This window comes from Haematobia irritans, chromosome 1 (assembly GCF_050003625.1).
Source record: "Haematobia irritans isolate KBUSLIRL chromosome 1, ASM5000362v1, whole genome shotgun sequence".
NCBI classification, from domain to species: Eukaryota; Metazoa; Arthropoda; class Insecta; order Diptera; family Muscidae; genus Haematobia; species Haematobia irritans.
The window spans coordinates 108,270,667-108,296,027 of NC_134397.1; the positions used below are offsets into that span (position 1 = coordinate 108,270,667).

Genomic DNA, 25,361 nt, shown 5'->3' on the forward strand with positions numbered 1-25,361 from the left:
GAATTACACTCACGAAAATATTCCTGCTCACCAACATAAAACGCTTAAGAGTTAAATTCAATTACAATTTTAGTGACACCTTGGATGTTAAGAGTTTAATAATACTCCCGATTTTAATAATGCTCATGTTTGCAGACACTTCGGTAAGGTAAATTAATCATAAAATTATTCGTGAGTCACGATTTGATAGGAAGGAAGTACATTGCCATAATTGGACAAAATATCTTACTTCATCTAAAAATCAAAATAGATTTTCAAGGCAATTTTATAGAAGTTAATCGTGTTAAACTAATTTTTGATGAGTTTTTCTTCGATATTGATAATATATGCAATCTAGAAGCAATTCCAACCCCTGTTCTAAATTTAGTCAACACTGAGAATTTAAATAACGAAGAGAATAAATCTATTCTCAAACTATTAAGGAAATATAACAAACTTTTTTATATTGAAGGTGATAATTTGACATTTATTCATGAAGTACAACATGAGATAATCACAAAGACAGACAGACCCCATATATTCAAAGATATATAGATACTCGAAGGTACAGGAACAAGAGATTGAGCGACAAGTAAACGAGATGTTAAGGCAAGGCATAATAACATAAATTTCATCTCCCTATAACAGCCCACTTTGGATTGTTCTAAAAAAGGAAGATAATTCCGGAATCAGTGGCGCACCGTTATTGATTATAGAAATCTGAACGATAACACCATTGCTGACAAGTATCCAATCCCTAATATAGAATCTATATTAGACAAATTGGGGAAAGCTCAGTATTTCTCTACAATAGACCTAGCCAAAGGGTTTCACCAAATCATGGTAAAACCTGAACATCGACAAAAACTGCATTTTCTACTCCTTTTGGGCATTACGAATTCGCAAGGATGCCATTCGGGCTCAAAAACGCCCCGGCTACCTTTTAACGGTTAATTCAGTCCTAAGAAAATATATCAACAGGATATGTGTAGTTTATTTAGATGATATGTTGGTATTCAGCACTTCTTTACAGGAACATATAGATAGTTTAGACAAGATTTTTTCTACACTTGAAAAAGCGGGTCTTAAGATAGAACCGCTAGCGGTATGCTCAGCCGACCCATAACGAAAATAGTAAAACTGTTTTCGGACATCAAAAAACACGGTACTCACAAAACTTTTATTACAGAAATGACCGGCGTACTACCTGTTCGCGACCCCTCACCAAATGGACCCTCTCGCCCCAATCGTCGACACCGACCTGCACACTGGCAGTATGCATGTGACCTGTGCCAATACGGAGTCTGAGTAAAATTTTTGTTAGAGATAGACGTGTTCAACTTTCGCTCCGTGTTTTTCCGTTTTTTTCGAAAGTTATACTAAATATCCACCCACAAGTTTTGGCAAAAATACTTAAACCCTGGTACACATATTATTGCTGATCAAATAACAACACAAAACATCCCAAAAATTAGATACTTTACGAAAACAAATACTTCATATTTCCTTATTCTTCAACAAGGAAAACAGAAGCAAAAAGCAAAGCTACATATACAACTACATCTACAAAATATCTCAGAGACATTACTGAACACAATAACAAAATGTCGTGCCAAGCATTGAGTGAAGAGCAGCATGAGAAATTTCTAGCTGAGATAATACAAAGCAACAAACTTTTGGAAGAAGAGATCATGGAGAAGTTAACGGGATCTGCGAAACGAGAGAGAGAAGAGAGTTCTGTTACTGAAAACCATACAAAAACCCTGCGCCTGGGGAGTAAAGTAGAAACATCACACATACTACACCACATTGAAATGAGTTTTCAAAAACAATCAATGCAGATGAAAAGAGCTTTTGAAGAAATCGACGAGAAAGTCTCTCACATACATAAGAGATTGGATGATGTTGAATCCAAACTCTTAAATTCATTAAACTCACGAATACAAGAAGTTGAAAACACCATTACTACCATTTGTGAGCGAGTTAGCAGGCTTGAGGAAACCACTGTTAGAGATATTTGCAGCCGTATTTCTAAAATAGAACAAACCTGCAATATGGACACAACGAAAAAGGAAATGGAAACAATGACTATGCAAATTGATACATGGAAGTCCTTATAGTGAGAACGAACGCCTAGATAACGTTTTTAACGCCATTTGTGAGGCACTGCGTATTCAAACACCACCTTACAAAGTAATATATCGGATTAAGAACAACAAAACAAATAGCCTTGATGGCACTATAGTAATTCAACTTCTTACTCCATTCTTTAAAAACTCAATTCTAAAATCTATTAACCTGTTTAAGAAGAACATGAAGACTACACTTTCTTTAAATCATATTGGATATAATTCTGCAAAACCGATATATGTGAATGAAAGTCTTACAGTCGAAAACTTCAAGATTCTCAGAACTGCAATTAATATGAGAAAAAAGCAACTGTTTTCTACTGTATTTTTTCGACGTGGACTTATTTATGTTAAAACAAATTCTAATAATGAAGCAATCTTGGTTGAAAGCATTGAACAACTCGACCAGTTTTTTCCTACATCCTCTAGTAATAATAACTAGATTAGAACTGATTTTATTCAAAAATATTCTTATCATATTTCTATATATTTTTTATATTTTTAACACATCTCAGACTGTTTTTGCGTTGCATTTTTTACCGATTTATGCCTGTCTTAAGTAACATAGGAAGTTCCATAGATGGTGTTAATAACGTTATCCGCATTCTTGGCAAACAAAAACCTTGTATTCATATGTGTCACATAAATGCACAGAGCCTTGCAAACAAAATGGATGAATTTAGATACATTTTTGAGCAGTCTGGAGTCGACATAATTTGTGTGTCAGAAACATGGTTCAATTCATCAATATCAGACAATTTGGTACGAACTTATGGTTATACTGCACTAAGAAATGATCGATGTTCTGTCGATGGAGGCGTTGCAATTTACATCAAAAATCATTTCCGGCATAAAGTTATTTGCAAATCTATGTACAATGATATAGTGGAGTATATTTTCATCGAATCAATGTTTAATGGTCGCAAATCGTTGGTTGGGTGCATATACAGACCGAATAAAAACATCCCTTTTGACTCCCTACTAACTGTTCTAACAAACATTACAGTTCATTATGATGATATCTTACTTGCTGGTGATTTGAATAGTAATTTATTGTGTGACACTAGGGTTATATACAATAAATCGGACAAATCCAACTCATTTCACCTCTTCATCAAGCAGTCTTTTGGATATTTTTTTGGTTGATAGCCTCACTAAAGCTCTCCTTTACGATCAGATCAGTGCTCCATGTTTTTCCAAACATGACCTAATCTTTATGACATATGACTTGTGCAAACCACCTGAAGAACCACCACAAACTTACTATAACTTCAACAAAATGAACTATGAGGTACTACAACAAGAGTTTTGCTCTATCGACTGGGATGCCATTTATTACATTCAATCCATTGATCAAAAACTATATTTTCTAAATCGAAATTTGTCTTACCTACTTGAATGTTCCGTACCCTTACAGCAAAGAAGAAATTTTCCACCAGATAAAACCTGGTTCGATGATAATATTGCTGATCTAATTAAAAAAAGAGATCATGCATACAAAAGGTGGAAACGATTTAGAACTCATGAGCTTCACGAGGAATACCGAAGACTAAGAGCGGTAACTAACAAATCTGTAAAAAAAGCAATTGACTCAAAAAAGAAATGGGATATAATCAAAGAAGTTGGTATTGGTAAAACTAAAAACACAAAAAGTGTCGGTGACCCAGATGAGATGAATGAAAACATTGTTAATTTACCTTTTACAATGCCATCAAGTAACCATCCACAAAATAATCTTTCAGTTTTACAAGCGAATAATGTTTTTCCACCATTTTCTTGTTTCGAATTTAAATGTGTGAACTCTGGTGATGTCTTGGAAAGTTGTCTCCATATAAAATCTGATGCTGCTGGTCTGGATAAAATTTACCCTAAATTCATAAAAGTGTTGTTGCCAAATTTACTGCTGCATATCACACACCTATTCAATTCTATCATAACAACAGGCCAATATCCCATGGAATGGAAACAAGCCAAAATAATACCGATCCCCAAACCGGGTACAAATAATGATTACAGGCCTATTGCAATATTGTCATTCTTGTCAAAAGCATTTGAACATCTCATGCATAAACAAATCTGTGAGTATCTGGAACATAATAAACTGTTAAATGCACGTCAATCTGGCTTCCGACCTAAACATAGTTGTGTGCAAGCCTTAGTCGAAGTGGCGGAGAATATTAGAGCTATTATTGACGAGGGATCATTGGCATTACTGGTTCTTTTAGACCATTCAAAGGTTTTGATTGTGTAAATCATGACATTCTTTGTAAAAAACGTATAACCCATTGCCAATTAACCGAGGCGTTCCACAAGGCTCCATTCTAGGACCACTTCTTTTCTGCATGTTCATAAACGTTCTGCCAAATACACTTGAACACTCGCAATTTCACATTTATACTGACGATGTACAAATTTATCTGAACTGCAAAAAATCAAACTTGACAGATGGAGTGGATAAACTCAACAATAACTTGGAAGCTATTAATACTTGGGCAGCTGAAAATCAAATATATATAAACCCTAAAAAATCCAATTTGATTGTACTAAACGGGCGATATTGATTTGAGAGAACATCAAGTAAAAATCGGAAGCCAAATTATTGTACAGGTATCAAAGGCTAAAAAAATCATTTTCAATAAAACCTTGACATGGAATGACCAGGTTGTAGCAGCTACTGGTAAAGTATTTGGGATGCTCAGAACTTTATATAAGACGCAGAATTTCACTCCTCTACATATTCGAAGCCTACTAGCCAAATCTTATCTGATGCCAGTACTATTGTACGGAAGTGAATTATTTACTAAATGCGACGCTAGAAGCAAACTTCGCCTGGACGTCGCATATAAAGCAATACTTAGATACGTTTACGGTCTAAGAAGATTTGAAAGCTGTTCAGAGTATCGTAAACATCTGTATGGTATCGGGTTTGAGGATTATCTGAATAACAAGTCACTTCTGTTGATGCACAAAATAATATATACAAAAACGCCTGAATACCTCTACAGCAAACTTAAATTTGGAAGAACTAATAGACGTTTACTGATTATTCCTATGCGACATCAACTTCTGGTCTCTGAGTGGCAATTTTTCCTTAACACATCCCGTCTATGGAACTCCCTTCCTGCACAAATACAAAACCTAAGCAACGCAATTCAGTTCAAAACAGCCCTTCTTAAGCATTGTTTAAATGCCGAATAACGCAATGTATTTTCTTATTTTTTTTTTTCATTATATTTTATTATGTTTAAATGTTCTTGTTTATCGCAATTTTTATTGTTAAATTATTTTCGTTTTAATTTTATATTATGTTTTTTATGTCTAATTATATATTAATCCTTATTTCGTTTTATGATATCCTAAATATTTTGTTTAGTCATCTTGAATCACATACTGTATTTATGAGATTGTAATCTTTTGTATGTGAAACTATAAATAAACAAACAAACAAACAAAAACGACCACCCAATCAGGTCATGTGCTTTTTTCCGCCGACAGACCCCATACCAGCGGTATGAAACTGTAGAGAGACGCAGCTACTGCCGTAACTGCCTCACAAAACTTTTGTTACAGAAATGGCCGGCGTATTACCTGTTCGCGACCCCTCACCAAATGGACCCTCTCGCCCCAATCGACGACACCGACCTGCACACTGGCAGTATGCATGTGACCTGTGCCAATACGACCACCCAATCAGGTCATGTGCTTTTTTCCGCCGACAGACCCCATACCAGCGGTATGAAACTGTAGAGAGGCCCAGCTACAGCCGTAACTGCCTGACGCACAGTCATCTGGCACCGGAGTGCCCAGTCCTCACCGCAACCTCAATCCAACCTCCGTCACCACACGATGTTGCATGGGGCTCCTCAGCTACGTGAAACTTTTGGACGCTATACGCCACCGCAGGTAGAGTTACCGTACCATCGATCTTCGGTTTTTATTCCTACAGCCCAGGTAGATATGATGGCTGAGGAGTCTGAGGACTGGGCCAGTGTAAGAGTGCTGTTATGCCAAGCTGCCACACACACCCGAGTTGCTGCATCGACCGTCAGCCTTGTTGGGATGCGAAGCCGCAATTAGACTGCGCGCCCGGCAATATGGAAGTCGTTTGGTGTACAATCTACCCAGACGCCCATACTCCGTTCAAATTGGTCTTGGCAGAGTTTTTGCCCAACTCACCGATTGGGGCTATGTTTTCGTGGGGCCAATTAGTAGTACAACCGAGGTCAGCAACCAATAAGGTAAGGTAAACTACACTCTTTCGCGGGGGGCAGAATGTTCAAAATTTCTTTGAACCCGTTTTTGAAACACTGTGCCTGGCGGCACATATAATTTTTAATCGTCGTGTCCTTTTGTTTTTCTATCTGTTTACCTGGAAAGTTGCCCTTGGATCGATGCTTGTAGCTTTGTCGCTAAGCTTTGCATCGGCTACTAAGCATCACTCAAGAGAGCAACGAACCAGTCTTGAACCGACCATCAATTCGCGCACGCACAATCGATCTCCCTCTCGCGATAAGTTACGAGTGTAGTGAACGATATTTTTGAACAATATTTGAACGATATTTGAAACAAAATATAATAAATAAAATAGAATTGTTTGTGAACATTTAAATTTACAAAGAACATTTACAGGTAAACAATTAATGAAGACAATCACCGAACAGTGACACATAAAGTCACATCAACATCAAATCAATCCATTCCCCAATGATAAACCCAAAAAGAAAAGTGCCGGCCACTAACGACAAACATCATCAGCAAAAATCATCAGAACGAAATCACAACACCAAACATTCATTGTATATAAAACCCTCAAATTTCGACTTAAATCTATATTGCATCATTTCTACTTACAACTATATTGCACAATTCCATTGCACATTGCCAGTAAAATAAAAGTAACCCTTAATTACACCCTTTCCTACATTTGAATTAAATTTGAATTTTCTTTGTAAATATTTTTTAAACTTAAATATAAAACTTAGAATTACACATTAAAATAAATAACAATAAATATTCCTGAATTTACAAATTTAAAACTAAAATTTCTTCAAGTGTTATAATTTCGAAAGGCAAATTAGTTTCACTTTCCAGCTTTTCATTAGTTCATCCCCGAACAGCATCTTCATTTGAGGTAAAACGCTTGCCAGCAAGGATTTTTTTTTTAGATTTGGGAACAAGTAAAAGTCACTGGGAGCTAAATCAGGAGAATAAGGTGAGTGGTCAAGCAACTCGTACTTTAATTCGTTGATTTTAGCCATTGTTAAAACACTCTTGTGCGCTGGTGCGTTGTCTTGATGAAAAATTATTTTTTGTGTTGTAAGCCAGGACGTTTTTCTCGAATTTGTAAATTTAATTGATCCAAAAGGTTGCAATAGTAATCTTGAATTCATTGTTTTACCCTTTTGCAGATAGTCAATCAATAAAATACCTTTGAAGTCCCAACAACCCGTTGCCATAACCATACCAGCCGATTGAATAGCTTTTGCCTTCTTTGGGGCACTTCCTCCAGCCATTGTTTGGATTGTTCTTTTGTCTCTGAAGTATAGTGGTGGATCCATGTCTCATCAACAGTTATGAAACGACGCTTAAAATCCATTTTATTTCGCTTAAAACGATCCAAACAAGCTTGAGAAATGTTCATTCTTATGCGTTTTTGATCGACTGTTAACAAATGCGGCCCCCATCTTGCAGAAAGCTTTTTCATCTGTAGTTCTTCATGCAAAATTAAATGGACTCGACCATTTGGGATGCTATTAGCAATTTCACGCGCTTTTATTCGTCGATCATTGAATACCATATCATGCAATTTGGGTGCAATTTCTGTTGTTGTTGCTGTTTTTGGACGTCCACTACGTGGTTCATCTTCAATGCTTGTACGACCACGCTTAAATTCAGCAACCCAATTTTTTTACTGTTGCATATGAAGGAGAAATTTCACCTAACACATTCACCATATCATTATGAATTTCTTGTCCCGATAAACCTTTTTTATGTAAATATTTAATGACAGCATGCATTTCTAATTTTTCCATTGTAAAAAAATTGCGGATGCGACTTTTTTGAACACCTGTTTCTATATGAAGGAGTTGCCAGATCGAAACAAAATTTAACATTTGTTCATAACAGAGATGGAAGTTTGCAAAACACTGAACTTTTTTCTGTTTATACCGCGCTTTTTGTACTAGGTTAAGAAGTTTCTGAACTGCCCTCGTACGTTTATCCGGACCACAGTGTCGAACATATCCCATAAAATGGCCACATTATAAGTTAAGTCCGAAGGCATAATCGATACTGCTGCATGTTTATGGGATCGATAACACATTTACCAATTATTTAGTCATCGCCGACAATTCGTATCGATTGGACGCACTTTAAGGGGGACCTTATACGGTCGAATAAACCCTGCGACACAATACGTTGCGGCGACAAATCCGCTAGTATAAGGTCATGTTCGTGTGTGGCGGGGACGTGTTGGCATAAAATCAAAACAACTTTGATTTTTTCTAGTTGGGTGGGAGGTGTAAAGGGATGTTCGCCAAACATTATCAAAAACAAATTGATTTTAACAATAAAAACATGCATTTCTGCCGGATTTTACATCATTATTAACGTTACCATCAATAAGATGATAGAGTGATTTAAAATCAACACCCATTCTAGGGGTAGGTTTTTTGAACACGTAATTGGAACGTTGAAACTCAATAAAGAGGAACCGATAATTTCTATATGGCCTAAAAGGGACGGCAATCCCAATCCTAGAAAATAAAATAAATATATTCACCATTCGAATCAATAAAGAATATTTTTACAAAAAATATGGTCGTTTGGGTTGGTCACACAGTGTGTCAGCTATCCTCAACTGCATAACTATTTAATGACAATTTTAAATTGCATATCACATTCCGTTTAAATTCAATGTAAAAATAATAAAAACATATCGCTTAGATCTAACAAAAATTGAAACTTGAAGTATTCATGCCAACATCAGCAATAACTGATCAACATCAAATTGCACACAAAGCAGTATTCTCTTAACCATAATGTGTGATACCAGAGAAGGTTAGTTTAGGTATAGTAGCAGCCAGTTACTTCAGGCTCCATTTTCTCCTATGTGATACCACAGTGGTCTTTCACTGACTCTAGTGATAGCTTCAATCTTAGCTTAAATATTTTTGCATACATTTTTGGCTCTAGTATCAGATAATTGTCAAGTAATTTCTGGTATTGCTAAGTTATCCTCTTATTATTGTTCTTAGGGCTAATCACCCACAGGGCCGAGCCAATTTTGTTCGAATCCGACTGCAACATTGCTCATTACCCAAGAAATGTAATTAGATCTAATTTTAATATTACTCCAATGGAAAATCTATGGTGGAGGGATTCAAAAAATGGGTCTATATAAATATTCTTATTTGTCATATGTATCTGTGTCACAATTCCTCCGTCCGAATTGGTCACAGAAAAACTTCAGCATTTTAGCGGTATAAAAGAACTCTACATATCAAATATCAGGTCAATAGATTAAAATAGGACAAAAGGCTATATAGAGGCCCCATCTAAATATTGGATTCAAATAAAATGTCAGGAAAGTTATGATGGTGGCAAAGTCGCGGTGGATTCAAATTACACAATATCATAATAACTGTACCAACTTTGAGTTGCAAGTTATGTGGTGGAAATTCTGGTAACTCCAGAGAGTTCAAAAACTCCGTTGGATAATTTATTTCATCATCGGAATTTCTTACGGAATCAACGGATTTGTATGTTACCAAATCGCCAGCAATTTTTGATTGAATGGTGAAATTCAGTCCGTGTACATAATTATTCTTTCCGGCAAGAATTGCTCGTTGACTGAACCAAGCCTAATTCTGATAATTCTCACTAATGTTTGGGAAAACATTTTCAATAAGAGCTAATTGAGAGCCTACAAATCGGAAAAAGTCGTAATTAATTACTCTTACCACCGTGGTGCAATGGTTAGCATGCCCGCCTTGCATGCCCAAGGTCGTGGGTTCGATTCCTGCTTCGACCGAACACCTTAAAATTTTTCAGCGGTGGATTATCCCACCTTGGTAATGCTGGTGACATTTCTGAGCTCCTCTAAGTGGTTTCACTGCAATGTGGAACACCGTTCGGACTCGGCTTTAAAAAGGAGGTCCCTTGTCATTGAGCTTAACATGGAATCGGGCAGAAGTTCACCACTGTGGTATCACAATGGACTGAATATTCTAAGTGAGCCTAATACATCGGGCCATCTAACCTAACCTAAGAGTAATTAATCCAGATGTCGCATCAACTGGGACTTTTCCATTTCCAACAGCTAGCAATTGTTTGGAAAATTGTACAGGATTTTGATCATTCTGAAGTTGAACTCCCATATTAATTGTTAACGATGATGTTTTTACGTTATTCCATAAAGGTGATACCTTCAGGCAATCATTCAATTCATCTGCAGAGGTTCAACGGGGAATTATTGGCAACGTCTGCCTGAAATCGCCTGCCAACAATATCATCAAGCCGCCAAAGATGGTGTTACTTCGCCGAAGATCCTTCAGTATGAAGTTAAGTGCTTCAAGTGATTTCTTATGTTACATTGTATACTCATCCCAAACCATGAGCTTGCATTGCACCAACAATTTTTGCCATTGCACTGGATCGAGAAACAAATGTTTTCCTTGCTCCTTCAGGTGTGTCCAGAAGAATATACCACCAGTATTATTGTGCACCGCTTGCATTAATGTTTTGTATACTTGTTTTGCTGTTCATTCAGCAACGGCACATTATTCCGAACGATTACGTCAATTTATTAACATTGTATTGCAGCTTTCGATTTATGCACGATGGTTGAATGCATCGTGCATCGATCGATTTGGCGCAACCATTCCTACTTCAATCAGTAGCTTCTTTGCAATAGTCAAGCATTGATCCTCAATCAGAGTCAATCCTTCATTGTAGACTTCATCGGTTATTTGGATGTCAGGAATATTACTTTGAACGCGCAAGCGATGCAAAATATCTTCACATATGTCGTCTTTGTATTTGTTCCGTAACTGAATTGGTTGTGAAGGAAAACATGTGGTGATGATTATTGCGACCAGCGTTCAACTGAATCCGTAAGTGTTAAATCCCAATGAAAACCGTTTTCCGGTAAACCTAATAGTTGACAGACTTTTCGATATATTTGGCATTGGTTGCCGTTCACAGTTTTCAAATGCGCGAATGGTTTTGGTCTACGTAACATACATTTACCAACAGCAGTCGCAAATAAAAACATTCATCATTTCAAGGATGAACAGTATACATGCGACCTAGTGCATCAGTGGAAAACACCTGTGGCCAATCTGGAACTGGGGTTCCTTGTTTGCGTCGTTGAAATTCCGTTGTTGATTGATTCCAAGTGTAATACTTGGGCATTTCGACGTACATCAGCGTCGCTGCGAATGGATCTGCTTCACACATTGCAAAGAAGCTAGTCAATGTTGTTGATGGGGGTCTCTCAGCTCGTTGTGCCGCATTAGCCTCAGTGAAGTAAACTCATTGGTCATTTTCCAAATGCGCTGCTAAAAGTACAACTGTGGGATATCTTTCATGAATTTGAAATGTGAATAATCGTCGCAGTGCTTCATTAGTACTGACCAATCTGCCCATTTGGATCTCAATCTCTTAATTTTGAACTTTCACTTTGATAGTTCGACCATTATCTTCTTTTGAACGCCGACGATAAACTGGATATTCATCGTTCCCTGTGATTGTTTCAGCAACTAACGGTCGCGGATATCGTTTTGTGCACTTTCCAACAACACTGAGCAGAGAACAATAAGTAGATGTCAAACAATTTATCACGCAACGGCGCCATCAACTTAAAATATTAGTTTGTAGTACATACTACGCATCGGAAATGGTGCTGTATTTAAAAAAGATTTCCGCTTTTCCGTTGAAACTTTTCTTAAATTTTTGTTATAAAACTCACGAAGCCAGAGGACCTTTCCAACAAATGCAAAACCGAAGGAAACCCCGACTTATTTTTATATAGTAGATGTTAAATTTTTAATTAAAATATTAGTACCAACTAGCGAGTTTCCGAATTGCTGGAAACACGCTAAGATTCTACCTATACCCAAAAATGTAGATGATACATTGCCCTATATCTATTCTGCCTTATCTTTCAAAGGCATTTGAAAGAATTATTCACATCCAAACATCTGAGTATATTCAAACCCATAATCTACTGCATGACAAACAATCGAGTTTCAGGCCAAAACACAGTTGTGTCACAGCGTTGGTTGACGTTGCGGATGATATTTGTTCATCAATAGACGACGGCCTCGTCACCTGTCTCACGTTATTGGATCACTCTAAAGCGTTCGACTGTGTTAGTCATGAAATCCTCTGCACGAAATTGAAGCATTTCTTTAAATTTTCAACATCTCACTTAATTCATCCTACTTGGGACAACGAACTCAAGCTGTGGAAATTGGTGGTTCAACTTCTAGTCCTTTAACTGTCACTAATGGTGTACCTCAATGATCGATATTGGGCCCCCTCCTATTTTGCCTTTACATAAATGATCTGCAAAGTTGTCTAACGATGTGCAAATCTACCTGAGTTGTAAAAAATCGCAGTTGACAGATGGAATTAATAAATTAAATTTGGATCTTCTTAATCCATTACTCGCTTGGGTAATATTTCTTTTTGTTTTGTTTTTTTATGTTCTACGCTTTTTTGTTTTTTGTTTTTAATATATTTTAACTGAAGTTAAGTGTAAACATATAAATGAATTTAAATTTGTTTTTTATCTTAAAAGGTCTTGGCGTTTAATGGGTTAACATACATGAAAGCAGGGATGCCAGACGTGCTCTTTTTTACAAAATGTTTAATGCGGTTTACAGACTATCAGTTATTCCGGACGGAATGTCGAGCACGAGCACTGTCGTCCGGAATAACTGATAGTCTGTAAAGCGCCTAACAGACTATCAGCTATTCCGGACGGAATGTCGGTGTTTGTAAAGAATCTTACGGATCGATACGAATTGTCGGCGATGACTAAATTATCGGTAAATGTGTTATCGAACCCATAAACATGCAGCAGTATCGATTATGCATTCGAACTTAACTTATAATGTGCACAATATATGGGATATGTTCGACACGAGCACTGTCGTCCGCGATTCAATAAATGGTAAAAGTAAACTGAACATACGTAAATGTCACACTACGAGATTTTCCTACGCCGTTATTTTCTAATTCAATAGTGTTTTACTTTATATGTCAGAGTCGAAGGAGAGCACGCCGACGTCGCTTCTTCACTTTGTACTCTGTTCTAAATGTAAACAATCTTCTTTCACTAACATTCTTCACAAAAACACCGTAAAATGACTTACAAAGTATTATAAGAAAATTAGCTTGAGTTGAAAGTAGGTTATTTTATGTTTATGTTATGAACCTTTTTGTTATGTTTAAATGAATTATATTTTAATAAATTGGAATTAAATGTTTTTATTTTAAATATATTTGTTTAATTCGGCTTAAGGTCATCTCATAAAAACATATGTTGTTGTTTTTTGAGTTGTTTTTTATTCAATAATATCCTCCAATATTTCGAAACATCTCCGAGTTCGTCGTCAGGGAAATTTCTTTAAACAAATAACAGAAAAACATTTTACACATTAATTAACAAAAATATATATCAAACTCGGAAAATACTGATTATTACATTTCGAAGTAAAAGAACCATGAACTTATTCACAAACGAGTAGATTTACAACTAAAGTCTAATTTGATTTTCTATATTTCTGTACAATATTTCGATAAATGTGTGCACAATGGTCCGTATGGTCTTGAAATTCATCTGTCTTTCTGTAGGTACATTTATAATATGTAGCAACTCCAGTGTAAATCTCCTTTTATAGTTGTTTTCTTGGGTCAAAATATCTACGCCCTTAAAATTTGGCTTGTGTCCTGTTAGGGTGCAATGTGCTGCAAGAGCCGTCTTTTGTTCCAAGGGCTTGTCAGTGGCTTTCTGATCAGATTTATGCCCTGAGATTCTAGTTTTTAATTTGGTTTTTGTTGTACCAACGTATACTTTTTTGGCAAGTATCCGATTCTTTTCCATCGCATTTTATCTTATATACTACGTTCGACATATCATCTTTCTTGATTTTAGATTTTGGCTTACTGAAGAATTTGTTAACATTATTGTGAGTACTTTGTGCAATTTGAAATTTGTCCTTATTAAACATATTAGACGATTTAAATCTTTCTGTGAATCCGGGAATGTACGTCAAAGGTTTGTAAATTTTTGGTTCAATTTCGTCATGTTTAGTGTGTTTTCTCTCTTTTACATGTTGAATTAGGTCGTCAATCGTTTTATTCGGGAAATCGTTTAATCTTAATATAGTCCTTATTTTGTCCTCATTGTCATTATGAAATATATCATCGCTAATCTCGTATACTCTTCTTATGAAATTTGTAGCCGTATTTATTATGATTCGTCTGAGATGTTTTGAGTTAAAATGTATCAATCGTCCTGTGGCTGTTGGCTTTTGATACCAGTTAATTTTTATGCCATTTTTGTGCCTTAGGATTATAGTATCTAAGTAACTTGTTGTCCTCTTCTTTTTCCATCGTAAATTGAATTTGTCCATCAAAAGAATTTAAAGCTGATAATGTAGTCTGTATGTCATGTTTATTCAATATACAGAAGAGATCATCTACATATTTTGTAATTATTTTTGGTTTGGGGGTCAATTTTTCCATCACTGAGTCCAACAGTACCTCCATTACTATATCGGCGATAATCGGTGAGGATGGTGATCCCATTGGCATTCTTTTTCTTTGTTCATACACCTTGTCATCATACACAAAATATCTTGAGTCCTTGATACAAAAAGTTAAAATTTCTATGAACAATTCCATCGGTATCTTTGTATAGTCCTTTATTTCATTCCATTTTTCTTTTACAATCTTAATCGCCAAATTCACCGGAATACTTGGAAAAGCGATATTACGTCGAACGAGATCATTGTTTCATTGTCTTCAATCTTAATATTACTGGTTTTGTTCTTAAAGTAAATTGTGTCCTTTACATTATATTTGGAATCCTTCGTCAAGTTTTTCAAAATGTTTACAATATATTTTGATAGTTCATAAGAGGGGGAATTTATTGAAGAACATATTGGTCTTACAGGGACTCCTTCCTTATGGATCTTCGGAAGACCATAACAGTTCTACTTATTAATTTAAACTTTTCAGTGCTGTCAATCACGTTCATTTTGAATAATTTCTCTACTAATTTGTTATTTCTTGTCTGGAGTGTTGATGTTGGATCTCTTTTTAAGCGTCTATACGTACATATATCCCTTAGAATGTTTCTCATCTTTATTTCATAATCGTCTTTATACATCGCGACGGGTTTTCCCCCTTTATCAGCAGTTGGAATAAGTATGTCTTTATTTTGTTTTATATATGTTTGTGTCTCCCCCACTGTGTCAAGTATTAATCTCTCTTTTCTATTTGGTTTAGTCTTTTTTATTTGGTTTTGTCAAGGTAATGGCCGTTTGATGAAAACAATCACCAAAATTAATAAACGTGGATTCCTAAATGTATCCTTAATATAAACCAATGTTTCTATGTTAAGTAAAACAATTAATAAAGTAATTCAATTTCACAATAATATGTGTACGTGACTCAATTCATTGTTGACGCTCTCGTAGCTTCTTGTCTACTTTTCTACTGACGATTTTATTCAAATCTGACAGCACAGAGCGATGATTATTTCGTACTTGACAGTTCGGCCAATCCTGACATAAAGCTGTCCTCAGCTTCCTCATCGTCCTGGAAGTCCAATTCAGGAGCATCTCGACACCACCGTTTCATTTTATCAGAGCTAAAGACTGAGCAAAACTTTCGTGCACTTATCTGCATTCCAGGGATATCTTCGACGAGATATCTGTCGTTCTCAAGCACCCGAGAAATAATGTAAGGGCCACGATACTTCGGCTCAAGTTTCCTGGAGTCACCAGTCGCTTGTGGCTCGTTCTCTAACACCATGAGATCTCCTTCTTTATAAATGGTTGGTGATCGATGTCTTTCGTCAAATCGTTGTTTCCATTTCGATCTTTCTTTTTCGATGTTAACCATAGCAAGTCTTCTCTTTTCTTCGATTGGGACCTTGATTTCATTAGGCAAATAATCTTGAATAGCAGCAGCGATTCGGTTTCGTACTAAATCGATCGGCTCAAAATCAAATATTACTTCGTTCGGACTAAATCCGGATGTAGAGTTTCGTTGGGAATTCACTGCCCACTGTAGATCTATATCCCAGTCCCTCGGTTCATTATCGGCAGTTCTAAGATACGAAAGAATTATCTGATTGGCGCTTTCTACTTGCCCATTCGACCTTGGTGTACGCACAGCCGCCTTAAATGCCTTATATCGTTGCATTTGCAATATTCCTCAAAACTCTTGGAAGTGAAAGCTGTGCCACGGTCCGTTACTATACATCGGGTAAGGCCAAATTAACTTGATAATTCATTTAAAACGTTGATTACTGGAGCTGTCTTTGTACTTCTAACTGCTTTTACCACGAGATATTTTGTAAATGCATCTGAAATCGCCAATACGTTCGTACAACCCCTTTTACTCCTAGTAAACGGTCCTAGATGGTCAATATGTATTTTTCGAAATGGAAGAGGCTCTACTTCATCACAATGCAACTCTCCCTCAGACTTAACTCTTTTTGCCCTGTTATAACAACATTCCGTGCCTGCGGCAATATATTCTCGTACACATTTTCGCATCCTTTCAAACCAAAACGTCCGCTGAATTCTTTCTAACGTTTCTCCAGACCAAAGTGTCCAATGTCATCATGACAGGGTTTACAAATTCGCCAACGTATATTCTTCGGTATTACAAATCGTAACCCATTCATGGTTTTTCGATACAAACGATGATTTTGTAGACAGTAATCGGTTTCGAATTGGTTCGCTTGGTCCGATTTCTTTATACCTTTCAAAACGCCAATTATGTTGCTTAATTTCGAATCTTGTAATTGCATGCTCAGTAGCCAGTCCGCGCTTCCACATTCGATGTTCATTATAAACCCTGCTGTCTCTGTTTCCTTCGGAGGTTCGTCTGGCGATCGGCTAAGGGCATCAACATGTGTCATTCGAGAACCCTCGTGATGTACATACTCACAATCATATTCCATTAATCTCATAAACCAACGTGCGATTCTTGGTACCAATTGTTTTGTCGTTTTGGTCTTGGTTATGGCGGCGCAATCAGTTATGAGACGGAATCTTTTCCCAAGAAGATAAATTCGGAATCGTTCCAACGTTTCGACTACGGCGAGAACTTCGAGCTCATAACTGTGGTATTTACTCTCTGCCTCAGTGCAGTGACGACTATAATAAAACACTGGGTGTAATCGCTCGTCCGTACCACGTTGTAATAAAACGCCTGTAAGTCCAACGCGACTCGCATCGGTGTGAACCTCATGTTCAGCACTAAAATCAAAAATTGCCAACACTGGCGCATTACAAAGAACGGAGATTAATTTGTCAAACGCCTCCTGATGTTTTGAATTCCATTCAAAAATCACAGAATCCTTCTTTGTTAAATCTGTTAAAGGAAGAGAAATTTGGGAATAATTTTCCACAAATTTTCTGAAGAATCCAGTCAATCCCAAAAAGCGGCGTACCTCGGTAACGTTCGTTGGAATCTTAAAATTCTTTACAGCTGTCGTTTTTGCTTCACCAGGCTCTATTCCAAATTTACTTATTTTGTGGCTAAGATACAAAATTTCGTCGGCCAGGAAAACACATTTTTCCATACGTAACGTGAGACCACATTTCTCAATAATTTCCAAAAATTTTCCCAATCGCTCAATTCCTTCATCGATCGTTTTGCTTGGAATTACTATATCGTCTAGATAAACTAAACTTCACCAGGATTCATCATCGCAACAATACTAATCATAACCGACTGAAATACTGCCGGAGCATTCACAAGTCCAAATGGCATGCGGTTGAATTCGTAATGTCCGTCGTTTGTTACGAAAGCCGTATACTTTCTAGAATCCTCCTTAATCTTAATTTGGTGATAACCCATCCTTAGGTTTAGCGTTGTAAAATACGAGTTGCCGGAGAGGCGCGCGAATTGTTCGTCCATTACTGGCATCGGATACGGTATCTTGCTAATGATGCGATTCATATACGGTATTCGCCATTCTTTTTCTCCACAAGTACAATTCCAGAGGCATACGCAGAATTAGATTTTCTTATAATATCGTTGTCCATTAACTCTTTCACAATTTCAGCCACAATTGGCCGTTTGGCGAACGGTATGCGATATGGTTTCACGCGTACAGGGACATCACTGGTTACCTTTATTTCCATTTGCACTAGATTGCACTTTCCCAAATCAGAAATTTTCTCGGCAAAACATTTTTGTGTCTACGTACAACTTCCAACAATCTTTCGTTATCATCGAATGTCAGACTGTCACCTGTGTGCACCGCATCTATTCTTTGAAGTCGTAATTCGTCACCCTCAATAATCGCTCTATTACCTTTTCTGCACAACACGTCTCTTCCCATAAAAATATCCGAAGGTAACAAATCTTCATCAACCACAAATATTTCTGCATCAAACTCGGCATTATCGATCGTTAATTTTAACATCACTTTTCCAACGCACTTATATTCTCCACCTGCGAATCCTTTCAATACCAAATCACATTGTACAACGTCACCAACATTCAAAGAAAGTAGTTTTCTTATTAGACTGCGATCACTACCACAGTCGATAAAAGCTTCGGCGTCAATATCGTTTATGCGAACGGCTTTGCATAAATTATCACCAGGCTTTGTCATGTCATCTTTTATTTTGTTTACATTCGCGTTTTGTTGTGATTTGCAATCCTCGGTTCGATGTGATGTTCGATTACATTTTGCACAGCGTTCTTTTCGTTGTGGCATTTATTCGAATAATGTCCAAATTTAGAGCAATTGTAACACATCAACTTGGTTGTTGTTTGTTCACCAGTCTTCTTGATGGCATCCTGCGACGTTGGATTTTCGTGGACATAGCGTTTCGGCCACTTGAAATCTTTATCTCATTGTAATTACAATAAACGTTGATATCTTTCAAAAGTTGGTTACAAGTAGGGTATTCATTTGATATTTTCCGTTTAAGGTCGAGGTCGTTTATACCATTCACCACTCTTGTGGTGTTTCGTGTGAACTACGTATCGTTTGTGACATCTTGATATGAATATCAGCTGCGTTTTCAACATAAGCAAAATCTGCAAGAAATTTATTAGTAAACTGTGACCATGTTAAAAATATTTCCTGTAATGAATCGACCCAATATTTCGCTGGTCCTTGCATTTTCTGTTGCACTGCAAATATCACTGCTTGGTCACTCCAGCCGTATGCTGCTTTCACCAATTCAATTCGTTTCACAAATTGTACTGAATTTAATGACTCATTTGACGCTGGATTGAAATCCGGTAATAAAGATATAATATCCTTTACATGTCCGTACGGGTTATTTTGCACTATAGGATTCGTATTGTTAAACTGGCACGGTACTTGAGCTGTCGTAGCAAATGTTGGGAATGGATGCATAATCGTGGTGGGTTGTAAAAAATCGTGGACATACCAAGTATGTCGTGCACCCAAAGTTGGAGTATTAACAAATTGAGATGGTGGTATACAAACCGGTGGTGCGTTATAACGTGGTGCAGCATATATGGTTTGTCCCGTTCCGTGGTTAACCTGTGTTGCACCTGATGTATATTGGTGGCTGTATACAATCGTGTAATGTTATCGTTGGTCGTATAAAAATTTTGCTTGCATCCGTATGTCGTCGAAGGTAGCAAATTTGTCTGGGGTATCGTTGTTACAACATTTCCACCTGGCACGTTTTGATCCATTGGATAATCGTATGGAACATTCGTTAGTACCGCCTCCGTCTGAGGCATGTCGTTGTAGTCGCCTGCCGTGTGCAGTTGACCACACTACTTACTGGTTTTCGTTGTTCCGGTGTTAGGAATGGTGGTTGAGGCGATGACGCACATGATGGATTAAAATTTGCTGACCTATAATCATCAATTTGCGCTCTCATGCTTGTCACAAGATCCTCCAGTTGTTGTACTCGTTGATCCATTTCATTCGTGTTCGGGAATCCTTTGAATTCATGATTTCCAATTCTCTCGATTAACTGGTTCTTTTTCCCAGAAGTTGCAATTCCTAGATCTCTGCATTTTGCCTGTAATTGTTTCACAGTAAGGCTTCGAAGATTTTCCATCGTTTTGAGAAGAATTTGGGCTTATTCAACTTCTGATATTGTCAAGGTAATGGCCGTTTGATGAAACCAAAATTAATAAACGTGGATTCCCAAATGTATCCTTAATATAAACCAAAGTTTCTATTTTAACCCTTTCGACCCTGAATTTTTTTTTGTATCGCTAAAAATTTTTTTTTACTTTAAATCATGTTGAAGTCATGTAAGAAGCATATAGCCACGCCCATTCGTTTGGGCGGTACAGATTGTTGCCTGTGGGCAACATTCGGCAATTGTGACTACAAAAAAGACGGTTTTCTAATTAGAGACGTATTATTAGATTTTATTGAATTATTTTCAAATTTATGTATGATAAGACAAAAAACAATTTTTATTATTATTACAGCAAAGATGTACTTTACATTTTAGACATTTTGATTTTGGAGTTCCTGATTTGCATAACCTGCATCGACCTTTTTCGCCAAATACTACCCAGTGACCTATTTTATCATACCGCTTTAACTCTGGAGGATTCGGTTGGTACTTATACTTTTTTATGCTATGCGACGACATACTGCTCGATGGAAGATAATCATATGATATTGCATTATTTTTTTCCAATTTCGTTGGTCGACCTCTTTTTCGTTGGACATAATCTTCAGAAATGGAGCTATATTGCAAAAGTCCATTTGCAATTTCCAATTGAAATTGTATTAATGGAATATGTTTCTGGTTAGGACGAAGGAGACGAATATGTTTTCTATAAAGCAACCACGCGTTTGTAACGGATGTTCCTAGGCACCAATAAAATATTCTTATGTACCATTTTCTTGAGCGGTGGTTAACCTTATACAACTCCATAAGCATATCAGCCAGGTCAACTCCTCCCATACCTCTATTATAGGAAGCAACAATAGCAGGTCTTGGAACATCAATGTAAGTTTTTTCCTTCGTACTCCAACGCTTGCAAATATCAACCGGTTCGTGGGCTATACACGTAGATACTAGCAAAACTGACTTGTTATCAAACCACTTTAGGCATACTAGATTATAAGAAACTTCACATCTCACATCAAAGGATCCTCTACCCCGCTTTTTGAGTTCTGCATCTGAAAGCAACTGGCAACTGCTTATCCGATTTGTACGTATAGTTCCTGTTGCAAATATGCCCATTTCCTTCAACGCAATAAGAAGACTCACTGATGTAAACCAGTTGTCGAAATAAAGTTTGAAGTTCTTGTGCTTTGGAAGGTTCTGAACCAGATAAAGGACGATATCCGAAGATAATCCCAATCCGTATGACGGGCAGGTTCCATCGCCAACATACATTGTGAAATCATATACCATTCCAGTAGTTCCAGCACGAGTAAACATTTTCAAACCCCATTTGTGGGGCTTAGCTGGGTTATATTGTTTATATGTAGAGCGTCCTATAACCAAAAGTAACATTATAAATTGGGAATATCATAATTTATACAGAAGCCTACCTTTAAATGCAATTATCTGTTCATCAACACTTTGGTGCTCATCCTGAGGTAAATTATTGAAGTTCTCCTTGAGTATATTCAGCAATGGACGTATCTTGTACAATTTATCATAATTTAAATCATTCTTTTTAGATTGTTTACCGTTTTCATTGAAATGTAAACACTGCTTAATTTTATCAAAGCGGTCGCGAGACATTGCTTCTGATATAGCCGTAAGTCTTATGTTTTGGGCCCACGCCATTTTAAACTGGGGCAGTCTAAAAACACCCAAGTATAACAAACCACCAATATACTTTCTTATTTCGCCCTTAGTACAGTTAAGTTCAATACCGACTTTTTGAAGCCCATATAAATTGGTTTGTTGTGTGATCAAATCAATGCAACGACTATCAAACATTTTTTCGAAATATTCAACTGCTGTCAAAACTTTATGCTCTTCCATAATATGATCGTCCTCCCAAATAGTCTCAGGGGATTCATATTTCTTGGATCTCCATTTGAGAGATTTCAAATCAATTTTTTCAAAGCACATATTCACAGCACCAGAAGAATCTTGTTCAAACGCATCCACCAAATTGTTATCAAGAAGGCCATTCTCTATGCTTTCTCCTCTTTCTACGATTTCTTCCAAATCCCCCCCTAGCACTGCAGGTATGTCTTCTACCTCATCGCCGCTTTCGTCACTTTCGTCACTGGAAGCATCCCAATCAACGTTATTTGTTCTCTCAATGTCTATGCTTGTCAAACCGGTTTCTTTAGGTCGCATGTCTAAAAGTATGTAAATTTACTACCTTAATTGCCGAAAGTTGCCCACAGGCAACTTTTAAACTTTAAAAATTTCTCACTTGTTGTTTGTGCACAATTCTTAGATTTTCTTTCAACAAATATTTTATTTGATACTTATTAAACAAGATTTAATAAACACTTTCAATTTTTTTGTTGTATTTTGTGAAAAAAATCACTACTCAAAAAACCCTTTCCAAATTCGGAATTATTTTTCTCCTTGAGGCACGTGCGTACTAATGGAAATAAACTTGCTAAATGACAACCAAATGAATTGTTTTTTTATTGAACTTAAAGAGAACACTTGCAGCTTTCAATACCGTTATAGTTTTTTGAACAAAAACAAAAACAACGCTGACAGTTAGTCTCAAAACACAAAAAGTTGCCCACAGGCAACTTCAGGGTCGAAAGGGTTAAGTAAAACAATTAATAAAGTAATTCAATTTCACAAGAATATGTGTACGTGACTCAATTCGTTGTTCACGCTCTCGTAGCTTCTTCTCTACTTTTCTACTGACGGTTTTATTCAAATCTGACAGCACAGAGTTGCACCATCACAGCGATGATTATATCGTACTTGAAAGTTTAGTCTTTTTTATGTGGTCATCTATAAGAGACACTAAACGTATTCTCGCGTTCTCTTGCTCTTCTTTACTGTCCAATGTTTGAATGCACTCATCGCTTTAAGCAATAACATTAAACAAATGGAAGGAAGTTGTTGTTGTCGGAAGAGAAAACGTTGGTCCTAGCGAAAGCAGCCATTTAACATTAGTTGGTATGGTTTTGTTTGTGAGATTCTCAAACCAACTTGTCTTGTTGTTCATGTCTAGCTCTACTTGTCGTTGCTCTATTTTATTTGAAAAAGTGTGCTCTTTTTTCGTATGTGCTCTTTTTATAAGCTGAATGTGCTCTTTTTGCCTCTTCAAAATCTGGCATTCATACATGAAGGGGCCACAAAAAACAGTCTACATGTCAATCCAAATAAATGTAAATGAATAATAGTCAGCAATCGTACCCAAGTTGTTTCGACTGATCTACCTATACAAATTGGTAACGATACCATCGAGAGAGTCAATAAATCAAAGAACTTGGGAATAATTTTTAATTCATCAATAACCTCCCAGCAAAAAAAAACGTCGGCAAAAAAGTAATGAAAATGTTCTTTTTGGATCCAGAAGTAGTGCAAATTTGACGCACAAGCGATGAATTTAACATGGACTTGTCATAGGACGCAAGTCCTCACTTCTTTAGGTGTGAACCGAATTCAATGTTTTGGATGTAAATTAAAAAATTCTGTAATATTCTGTCAAATAAATAATTTTTATAAGTTTTAATGGGTTCTAACGCTTCTCGGAAACGTTTGACCTCAAATATTTTTAAAAATTCACAATTTTTCAGATTGGATTTAACATTTTTTTCGACAAAATTTAAATAATTTGTACCATTTTATGCATTCTTACTCTGTTTTTAACATATTTGAAACAAAAAAAGTTAAAATTACCTATTAAAAGTATGAAAAACCCAAGTTATAAAAAAATTGAATTAAAATAAAGAACATCATTTGGAGTGCATCTTCTGGAAGTGCTTTTAAAGTTGTGCCTTTGGAAGAACTTCCAAATTTTTTTTGATGGGCTGGAAGGACCATGTTTGTGCAACCGCTGGAAAGATCTTAGGAATGCTTCGGACCCTTTATCAATCCCAATTTTTCACACTAATGCACATCCGCATACTGCTGGCAAAAACGTATTTAATTCCTATAATACTTTATGGCTGTGAACCGTTTGGTAGTACTGATGCGTATAGTAAACGTCGCCTTGAAACAGTATACAATGTAATCGTTAGATATGTGTACGTTATTAAATGCTTGGATAGTTGTGCTGCGTACACTAAATGTCTTTATATTGTAGAATTTGCGCAACTGTTAAACATCAGAACGTTAATTTTGCTGCAAAAGATTATCTACACCAAAGAACAAACGTATCTTTATGACACATTACGTCAAACAGAAGAATTTTAATAATTCCAAGACAACACCAGCTCCTAATATCTGAAGAGCAATTCTTTTTCAACGCCGTTCGCCTGTGGAACTCTTTACCTGCGACCATTCAATTTATTGACAATGCTACTACATTCAAAAATGCTTTATATGAACATTTTTCTGAATAATGCTAGTATGTATATAAACACTTATCAATTCATTTTTTATTGATAAATTTCTGGTTATTAAAATTTCCTTCGTTATTGTTAGAATTTTGCAGCTTGTTTTTAAAAAGTTTGAAAATTCATTCGTAAATTCAGATTACATTTACTATCTTACCAACATTAATCACATACTGTAATTTAAAAGATCTTTGTATATCTTGTAGTGTGTGAATGAATAAATAAAATAATAATATTTTTCAATGAAATTGAATCAATTAAAAATTAATTGAAATTTGCTAATGAAATAAATTAATTTTTTAATCAAGTACTTTGTACGCCCAATTAAAACTGTGATTAATACTAACATTTTCATGATTGAAGACATTTCAATTAAAAAATTAATTGGTTCAATTAATATCGTCATTGAATCAGTAAAATTTTTTTTGCAAACGAACTGGTTTTATAGAACGGATCGCTGAAATTAAAGTTCTAAACTAGTTCGAATCAATAATTCTTTTCAATTCAATTCGCTTTTTTGTCATTCGGGATTCTTT

The 25,361-nt window shown here is 36.3% G+C and overlaps 1 protein-coding gene, 1 long non-coding RNA gene and 1 pseudogene across 2 annotated transcripts in view; 1 reads left to right on the forward strand and 2 right to left on the reverse strand.

The window, feature by feature from the left end:
* The window catches only part of LOC142221631 (plasma membrane calcium-transporting ATPase 1-like), a 192,434-nt gene that overhangs the window by 127,771 nt on the left and 39,302 nt on the right, over positions 1-25,361 (reverse strand). The gene's annotated exons all lie outside the window — the stretch shown is intronic.
* LOC142221634 (uncharacterized) overlaps positions 1-25,361 on the forward strand; it is a 177,006-nt gene that overhangs the window by 75,573 nt on the left and 76,072 nt on the right. The gene's annotated exons all lie outside the window — the stretch shown is intronic.
* On the reverse strand, positions 10,940-15,510 carry LOC142219858 (uncharacterized; annotated as a pseudogene).